The following is a 10356-nucleotide window of genomic DNA, read 5'->3' as shown; positions in this document are numbered from 1 at the left end:
GTTCACTGCAGCGGTGCAAGAGACTCAAACATCCAAATACAAACACAAACTTACTTATTGGAAAGACGAGAGGAACACGAAGTAAATCAAGTGATCGGCTGCGAAGGCTGAAGTTTCTTATGTCTGTTACAAAGTATGAAACTTAAAAGTTAAAACAACATGAGCCTGAGCTCCACTTATTGCAAAACAAAGCTTTACAGATGATCACATATAGGTCGAAACAGCATTTTACTACTTTAGATTTAGGACAACACTGATACTGAATGTAATATCTGACATCCAACTATATCTAAACACATGGATTTTTACACAGTTAAAGCATGTTAAAGCACCTTCAGTCAGGAGAGTTTTACAGGGGGGGGGGGGATGGGGGGGGGCTTCCACATCAGGCTTCAACGAGAACTTTAAGATCTTTTTAGGTTTTACTTGAAGCTGCGTCGACTGCACGAGCAGTTTGTTTGCATTAGTCTGCACTGCAAGATGTAAAAACAGACTCTTGCATTGGTTTTTGTATGTGGTTAGTTTTGGTCCATGCCTTTTAAAGTTTGACCTTTTAAAAATACATCATGGATCACCAGTTAAATTGCAAAGAGCAACCAATAATGGTGTTTCCTTCCTTTCACCTACTTTTATTAATTTTTTCAATTTGAGCATAAAAAACTTGATTGTAAATGCTGGAAATTCAGAGAAAAAGTTGAAAAATTGCAAAAAAAAAACTTGTCTGAGGTGTAAAAGTAGTTGTGTGGATAAAATGGTTTAACGACACCAACTATTCACACAACAGGAGCGGACAGACACAGGCATTTAATTGAATTTTCTTTAACTGATTTTCTAGACATTCAGTTAAAACTTACATTACATTTTGATGGAAACCAAGCTAGTGAAAAGGGATGTAAAAGAGATCATAATCAAGAGACAGTGTCCAACACATGTGCAGTGTGACCAAGAGGACATCTGACATTTAAATCTTCACGTTAGCCAACAATTTAGCTTATTTTAACATTCAGATTTAAAGACAAGATTCAAAAAATACATGTTTGATAGCGATTAGAACATCCAAGATGAGGTCAGTAGCATTGCCATTATGATAAGTAGTATAGCTATTTTGTTAATCGACTAATCATTTAAGTCCTTTTTCAAGCAAAAAAAGCCAAACATTTAATGGTTCCAGTTCCTCAAGTGGGAGACTTTGATGCTTTTCTTACATGACAGTGAATTTAGAGAAAGCTTCTAGTCATGTTTTAAGACAACTAAAAATCCTCTGCTTGGATTCTGATATAAGTTTTCCATTAAAAAAAAGTTGAATTACTGTTAAAAATCCTTAAAATGACATCTACTCCTTCTCTCTCAATAAAAATCCAGAGTCAATGAGTATGGAAATATTTTTAATTTCTATTTTTCCTGCTTGGATACCAGACGTCTCTCAGTGTTTGTGCACTGGAGGCTTCAAGTTTCCACATCACACTTGTGTAAATTATACTGGATACTAGAATACTGGACCACGATTGGCTCCAAACTAGTTGTGATGTCATAAATCCTGCTTGCAAGTTCAAACTGAGATTTAAGGTGAGAAACAGATAAACTTTCCTTTCCTTTCTTTCAGCAGATGAATGTAGGACTGCAACTAAAAGATTATTTTCATTATTATAGATTCACTGATAAAACTTTTTTGTCTATAAAATGTGAGAAAATACTGAAAGAGATGCTTCAAATCCTCACATCCGAGAAGCGGAAACCAACAAATCTTTGGCTTTTTTGCTTTAAAAAAATGATTATTTGATTATTATTATTCAATCAAAGCAATTACTGATTCATTTCCTGTTAATTGACTAAGAGAAGAGAACAACATCCAACTGAAGGAACAAGAAGAAAAACACATTTTTGAGTGGAGGGAGATTTTAATATTTGACCTTTTTTCACAGTTTTTTTGACGTTTTACACTGTAGATCAAACAATTAATTAAGAAAATAACTGGCATCAGCATTCATCAATAATGAAAATGATCTTGAGTTGCAGCTTTACAATGAACTGACTCAGTATTGTCAGTAAGCTGCGTGTTGGACAAACTGTTTGTGCAGGTTGAGGCTTGTTGTGGAAGCAGATACAGTGTGAAATGAGGAAGGTGAACCAAACACTTATTATTATTATCTACTGAACTTATTATATGAAAGTTACTGTTATTACTTATCTTCTGCTATTGAATCCCATTCAATTATATATTATACAATGAATTATCTTGCGATGCAGACACCCATTATTACAACAACGTATAGGTATAAAAACATGACGATATATCCCTGTAGTCATTCATTCATTGTGCCTCTGAAGCAAGAAAAACATCCTTCAGAATGACTCTTTCTCTATTTAGTGTTTCAGCGTCACTTCATCGTCACCACGCACCAAACAAACAACAAACTACACAGGATTTATGAATGTGAACTCTGTTTCCTTCCGTGGTGATTTGTCTTTTTTTTTTTAAAAAAAAAAACAACAAAAAAAACTTAGTGCACAGTACAGTCTTGCTTTTGTAATATATCGTTTTTTGGGGGGTTTTTTGTAGCTTTTTGTGATGCTTTCGGCTCATTCGCTCAATCCAGACTCAACATGATTTCAGCTGCACAGAAATGTAAAAGGTTGGAATGTTTCACTCTTCATTTGTTTGATTATTTACTTATTTTTTTATGTCAGCTTGAAGTTTTAATGTTGTGTCCATTCAAAGTGGAGTTGCTCAGTATTTTGATTTTGTTGGAAGTTTAACGTCTCAAACGTCATAAAGACTCAATAAGATTTAATTTAACTCCAGTGTTTTTGTTGCCTCGCACATCAAACCGAGTTACATTTACAGAAACTACTTTTTTTTTTTTTTTTTTTAAATCATCTGTGAAATACACGTAAATTGCTTCCATTCAAAATTTAAAACTCATATTGCTTCCTCTCTAAATTTACAGGCATGCACCAGTTTAGGAATATCACTGGAAATAACTATATACAGTAAAAAAAAAAAAAAATCATTGGTATATTTATATTTACACGGCAAATTACTGTTAAAATTAAGACTTTTAAAATTTTGTAAATTGTTAAAAATGAATAAATTGTCTTCCAAGACAACACTGGGAACACTAGGGGGATAAAAAAAAAAAAAAAAGTGATGCTAGCAAACACAGCTGATGATGAAATGCTAATATTGTTTAATAACTCAAACACATAAACCTGAAGTTATTCTTCTTCTCAGGAATTCAAACATCTTAACATTTCATTTTTCCTTGTTTTTAGTCCAAAAAAATGGTGTTCCAATACAAATTAATGCATGTTTGATTAATTTTCAAAACTCCTATTTTCTTAAAACAAATTTGGCTGAAACTCGGTTCTGTAAATGTCTTGAAACAAGGAAAAACTGAGATGTGGGAACGTGGAATTATCTGGTAAAAATGACTTGTTAATGGGTTTGTTTGGGGGGTTTTTTGCAGTAAACAAAATCCATCCCCTCAATATTTCAAATGGAGTGCTAGCATTACTTTTTACAGTGTAAAAAACAATTCCAGTTTCATTTCATTTCTTGTCCACATGAGTTTTTGTTAATCAAATAACAATTTATGTCCCAGACATGATACTGTAATGTGTTATTTTTCCTGTAAAGGCTTTGTGCTGTTTGTGGCCACATATTATTCTATCATTTTGCAAATGACTTGATGACTTGTCACTGGAAGATTTAAACATGAACCATCCCTGCTCCAGTTAACCGCTGCACTGATTGATTTGTCCGCCTCCTCCGATGGGAAATGTACATGTGAGAAGTTTAATGACACCGTTTCCAACCACAGTGGATGATTTTAATTGGATGTTTAAAGCCAGTTTGAGTAATTAATGTGTTTCTATGTGTTTTAATCTGTGACACTTGAAGAGAAGCTGTTTTTCAGTTTTGTTTTTGGCATTATAAGCAGTACAGAGACTAGTCTTATTTATTGGGAATGACCCTTTAACTGTTAATTTGACAATCAGCATTTTTTATGTTTTTCTTTTAAATGTCTCTCCTCATGTTTCTCCTGCTTGTTTGAAATTTTGACTATTTTCAAAAACGCCAGATCTGCTCCAGCTGCTCCTGTACTGGTGAGTTAATGAATTAGATTTCCCATTTTAAATATATTAACAAACCATTTTAAGATTAAAATATGATTTGGTTTGAACAATTAAGAGGTGCTTTAGTATAAATTCTAAATGGAGACGGATTCCCTTTAGTTGGATGTAATGTAATTTGCACACAATTTTGTCCTTAGCAGTGACTGTTAGGTCGTCATTTTTTAACATTCACCCATGATTATTCAATTTTTTTGGTCTTGTCATGATTATGGTACTAAAACAATTCTTCAATACTTTGAACTTTACTCTCTGATTCGGTTGTAGCGCCCAAAAGAGCCCAAAACCCCAAATCTTCTCCAAGTTTACAGTTTGAAACACAAGCGTAAACTATGTTGTTTCAGTGAGCTAAAAACTAATTTTAGGCTTTTCTAATTTTTGAGGCTTTTCAAGCACTACAAAAGTAAATAAAAGTCGTGTGAGTGTCTGTTTAAGCTCTGGGACTGAAACGTATTTTTGTTTCATGAAAACAATGAAACAAATTTACAATATTTTATTAATTGTTCCCTATCAGCAGTGCTAGTTGTTGCTGCAGACATTTCTCTATTTTGAATGTAGAAACAACCAACAACACAAATAAGAGCAAAATATCTTTCAAATATTCATTTCTGGTTGAACCAAAGTGCAGCAGTAGTTCAGTAAAGCTGCAGGAAAACAGCTTACTCGAGTTGAAATACGCTTTAAATTTAACCTTCTGTTTTCTATGTACAATATCACATGAGGGTACTGTTTTAAAAAATTCAGATTCAGAATCCTTCCTGTTTCAAAGCCATAATCTGGTCTTTATATGAAGGATGTATGTACCTAAAAACAAGCATTTTCAACACATTTCTGCCCTCTTATGTGTGTGTGTGTGTGTGTGTGTGTGTGTGTGTGTGCACTTAACACGTGTGTATTTTACTTTATTCTCCGTGTGTGAACTCATCTGTATGTGAAAAGGAGCACTTTATGGCATCTGTGTAGTCAAGAGGGCAATAGTGCTTGCTGTGATTATTCTGTTTAGTACGGTTGTATTCACTGTAACCAAGCAACGCACTGATCGACACATTCTACATAACCTGACGTTTTATGGACATTTTGATTGCTACAAATTATTTGTGCCTTGGCCTTTTACAGTACATTTCTTTTCAATGTATTTATTTATTTATTTTATATTTTGGGTCATGCTTTTTTCTTGCTATGGCTGTCAAAATGCAGCACAAAGCTGTTGGTAATATCTGTGCGGAAGGCTGCATTTACACAGACGAGAAACATCTGAAATGTTGATTGGCCTATTTATTGCCAAAAAGACATGGTCTTTAGATACATTTTGAGATAGAGGACAAAAAACATTTTCATACAGTTTTGGAGTTGTTGGAAGGTGTATTTTTTTTTTCTTGATGTAGCTAAGCTAGCAGTTTCCCAGACTTCCAGGCTTTATGCTATGCTAGGCTAAACACGTCCTTTCCTATGGTTGTACAAAGATGAAACTGATATCCATCTTCTCATCTGACTCTGCGGAAACATGCATATTTCCAAAAATGTTGGCAAAATCAGACGAAACGATTTACGGCACGCAGACCAGAGGAGCTGATGTTTACTTAACATGTAGCATTGTAGCATGAGGGAGTACAAAGACGTTACTAGGAGGAGGAGAGGATATTTCCCTTCGTTTGATAATGTTAAAAGTAAATTTAGGCTTGTTGTCAGCTTCCTGACTCGTTTTTAGAAAGTTGAGAGAAAAAGAAAGAGTGTTTAAAAAAGAAAAATAGTATTAAAATTAAAAATAAGTTGTGTCTTTCTTTCATTTTCCTCCAAAACAAATGCATGCACTAGCCAGACCAAGATCTTTACGACACAAGGCGTTGGTGCTCATGGGAAATGCAGTCGTCATTCATCCACAGGGGGCCGCTAAAATCAACACAAAATGAAAGTTCTTTGTAGTAACTTTAAAGCGTATGGCTGCGATTTTCTATATTTTTCTTATTGTCAACAAATCTCAAGTGTGGATCCAAACTGAATGAACTGATCTACTAACAAGTATTGTGTGTTTATCCAAAGCCTGATATATCTTATTACTCTTTACTGTAGACCTCCGTTGTTGTCCAAAAATTATTAAAAACATGTCAATAAGCCACACCGCTGCACTGGGTGACATGTTCCTTCATCCCTGTTACTAAAGCTTGTGTAGAAATGGCTCCATTGTCTAATAACAGTGATAAGATTGTAACTCAGGAAAGAGGAACTTCTATCCTGAGACTGAAAATTGCTTTTATTAATCTTTTTAGACGTCCCAATGTGACTCATTGATCTGTTTTAAACAGTTTTTGGACAACAACGGAGGCACAGAAGAATAAGATATATCAGGCTTTGGATACACACACAACACTTGTTAGTAGATCGTTGTTAGTTTGGCTCCAAATATGAGATTTGTTGACGAGAAGAAAAATACAGAAAATCGACAGAATTATCTGTTAACAGAAAGTCATGGCAGATGTATACAGTGATTAAAACTGCTAAAGTACAGCCACAAAGTTACTCCTTCGGCCGTAAATGAGCAGAAACATGTATTCAATATGCTGTAAAACACAAAAAAAATGTCAGCAAAACAACTCAATATCGGTATTAAATCAACTTAAATAGACTTTTAAGCTGAAAAATCAAGGAAAAATGATTTTAAAAAAAAACACAAATCTGGCTACTGATGAACAAACTACTTAAAGACACTTCACTTCATAAACACTTTCAGTGGATATTTGATCAGTGACAGAGACATGAAAAGCTTATTGTGATAAGATCTTGGCCCACCAACAGTAGCTAGCTCTAGCTAACATTTAGCAAAAACAACATTGTTTATCAACTTGCTAAAGTTGGCTAACTTCAGTTAGCTATAACAGCAAGTGTGCTTGTACACACGTGCTTATATTAGATTATATTTTCAATTTCTATGACTTTTGATTTTACATCCCATGTCTAAGAAAGTTATTCATAAGATGGTGCAAAAAGACAGACGACAGTAACTTTAGCGGGCCAGATACTATGTTAGCTAGCTGCACAAAATCCAAAATAGCACAAAAAGCGGACAGGGACAAAAAAAAAAAAAAGAGGAGAGCAGGGTGTTTAAAATCAGATTTGTTGTTCTTGTATAAATGCAGTCATTATACTAAGAGGAAATCAACAAAACAAAATCAACTGATGTGAAACGAAGAGGTTGGATATTACAGACAGAGTTGTGTGAGCGAACTGACAGCAGCTTGTTTGGGTCTGAATCATTTTTGTTGTTCTTAAGTTTCATTTAAGGGAAGTTTGGACAACTTTACACTAGTGGCCTTCAGAGCTGTGCATCATTTTTCTCATTCCAGTTTGAAAAAAAAACAAAAAAAAAACAACTTGCCATTTCTATTCTGTATTCGACCACTTAGAACATTTTGTTTTGATGATATAATATGCAAATGTATTCTTACTTGATTTTTTTATTTTTTGTCTTTTCAATTGCACCAGTTATTAATAAAGTATTGAATTGAAACATGTATGTGTGGACATTGTATGAAGAGCATCAGGTAGAGTCAGTGACAAACAGTTCAGATTTTCAGTTTCAAGCCATATTATGATATCTCAACGTAAACGAGGGTAAAACTGGGTCAATTCATCACACTTTTGGACCGCATCATCATAGATATTAATGAAACTTGGCATGCGGATTTGGTCATATAAGAAACCCGTGGAACTGAAACTGCACGAGTCTCAGATCGCTATTAAGTGATGTGAACTTTCTAGAGGTGTTGATGACATTATAACCTAACTTTGGTGAAAATTTTACCCTTTTTTTTTAATTTTACAATTCAACTTTCAAGATTATAATCACTCATAACACTGTTACCTTTAATTTTGGTGTTGACATATTAGAAAGCAAAATATAGAGCTGAAAAAGAGCTTTAAAACGATATGAGAACTATTTCTCTATGACCTCACAGAGGCACGCTAATTAGCTCAAACTTTGTTAGCCCATGTAGTAGCGATCTGAGACATGTGCAATTTCGGTTCCACGGGTTTCTTATATGACCACATCTGCATGCCAAGTTTCATTAATATCTATGACAATGCAGTCCAAAAGTAGGATGAATTGACCCGGACTTACCCACTAACTAAAATTCCTCTTTTCAATAATCATTGCTCCCGGTGGGTACCTTTGCTGCATGTCCTGCGTCCTGCACGCCGCCATCTTTGTCTCTTTACTCTCTTTAGAAGTCATAAAAACACCAAACTTGAAGCATCTTTGATGACTCAGGTTTAATTTTAGAGCTGCATTTAAAAAAGTTTTTTTTTTTTATCTCAGTGCAGCTTGTGCTTTATTAAAATTAATTTTTAATTAGTATTTCTGAAATGCATCTTTTTTTAAGGCATGTACAGTAACTGCCTTTCCTCGCCAGCCCACAGTGGGATCACAGCCACAAAACATTTGTGCCAATTATTTCTTTCCTCCATAGTCCATTTTATTTCTTTCTTGTTATAATTATAAGCTGAAGTCTGAGTATCTTTTCCCCGGTGGCGGCTGTTCCCAGGCCCTAAGCAGCCTTGTTTCCTCCTCTGCCAACTGCCGCTGTGTGCCTGAATGTGTCCGAATGTGAACGCCAAGGCGACCAAAGTGCCCACCAATCCCCCCGTCATTAAAGACTCACTTTCACTCCTCTTATTCACTGATCTTCCCCACGGCTCGTATGTCACTCCAGCGGCTTATTGCGGCCATTTACCAACACTGCAAAAAATGTCCCTCTCGACAGGTAATACAGGTTTAATTCTGTCCTTAAATAGATTAAAAGTTCTGTGTCTTATCTAATCAAAATATATTACACAAGCCAATTGATTTCAGGCCAAATGATACTTCTAATCACAACTATTCATGGTGTAATTATAAAAAATAAATAGCTCAAGTTTCATGAAAAATGTTTTTAAAACATTTAAGTTGTAAAATTCAAAGCAAACATTAACTGAAAGCTATTTTTTTTTACATACACAAAAGTAATTTTTACAATAATGGGTTCAGAATATTTACAATATTGTATTTAAAGGTATTGAATGAAATATAGAAATGTAGTCAAATGTAGGTGAGAAATGGACATTGTTATCCTTCGCATGAGTTTACAGAAATACAGAAAATTTAAACAAGTATTTTGCCCATAAATCATTATAATGGACTGTTAGTCAGAGGCTAAGAACAACTTTTTCATTGCTTGGTGATGGAAAAATATTTATTTGCCGCAAAAGGAAATGCTCCAACACCTCTGAAATCTTTGTACACACAAGATTTATCAGTTTATTAGTTATCAGTTATCAATACACAGTAAAATCCTATGGAAGCCCAGGATTTGACCTATCAAAAGGCCCTTTAGTGGGTATCAGCCTGTGCCGTCTTAAAACTACTAGGCCTCATGACAGGCGACACCATTCACCAGCTCTGACCTAACTTACCTGTAAGCTACCTTTCAATCCTACTCTCACTTTGGCAAAGAGCAGATACTCTGCAGCTTAACTCGGCTTTATAAGTATCAGCTCAGGGTAAAGTGTCCATGGCATCGTCTTAATGCCACGGCCTGCTCAACGGTCCAGCCGCCATCCCTGCTTATCAAGCTCCACTAGTCTTACAAATAGTTTCATCAGAAAGGTTTTTCTTACCTTTAAAGCATCCTTGAACCTACTTTCACCTGAGCATAGAGTAGATAATCATCAGCATGACGTGGCCTTAAATTTACGTTGTATCTGCTCAGTTTAACCTACAGTTAATGACCCAACTGACCTTATGGGCAACTGGTTTAACTAGTTTTACCAACAGCCATTTATTAGCGCAGAGGCATTCAGCATAATTGTTTTTGTAGGAATGAATCAGATCTATTGCCAAAAAGAAAACTGTGAGAGAATGAGTTCAAGTTTATACTGCAGAGTGGTGAATTTCAGTACAATTTATGTGAGTATTTGACATTTTTTGCAGTGGAACTGGTTAGGGAGCCCAGCTTGCAGCCAGACACTGTGTTTTCTTTTCTTTCTTTTTTTTTTTTTTTTGCACAGAGCTCAGTAAGCTGCCAGTCTGCTGCCAACCTCTGCTGTTCAGAGGGGGGGAAAACAGGCATCGTGTAATGCTTATCTGACTGCAGGTGTGTGATACACTGGGTGAGGTTTGATGCTGCTGGAGGATCATAGTGGGCACAATTTACAGGAGGATTCAAGGAGAAGGTAAGCTGTGCTTGC

General features: G+C 35.2%; 1 protein-coding gene across 1 annotated transcript in view; it reads left to right on the top strand.

The window, feature by feature from the left end:
• The first annotated feature begins 10252 nt into the window (after positions 1–10252).
• LOC122993489 (HERV-H LTR-associating protein 1) overlaps positions 10253–10356 on the top strand; it is a 58121-nt gene continuing 58017 nt past the window's right edge. Inside the window, exon 1 of the mRNA XM_044367679.1 lies at positions 10253–10341. The gene's annotated coding sequence lies outside the window, so the exon portion shown is untranslated. The remainder of the gene's footprint in view (positions 10342–10356) is intronic.

This window comes from Thunnus albacares, chromosome 12 (genome assembly GCF_914725855.1).
Source record: "Thunnus albacares chromosome 12, fThuAlb1.1, whole genome shotgun sequence".
Lineage (NCBI taxonomy): Eukaryota > Metazoa > Chordata > Actinopteri > Scombriformes > Scombridae > Thunnus > Thunnus albacares.
Note: the sequence above shows the minus strand (reverse complement) of the source record. Positions and strands in the feature narration are given on the sequence as shown.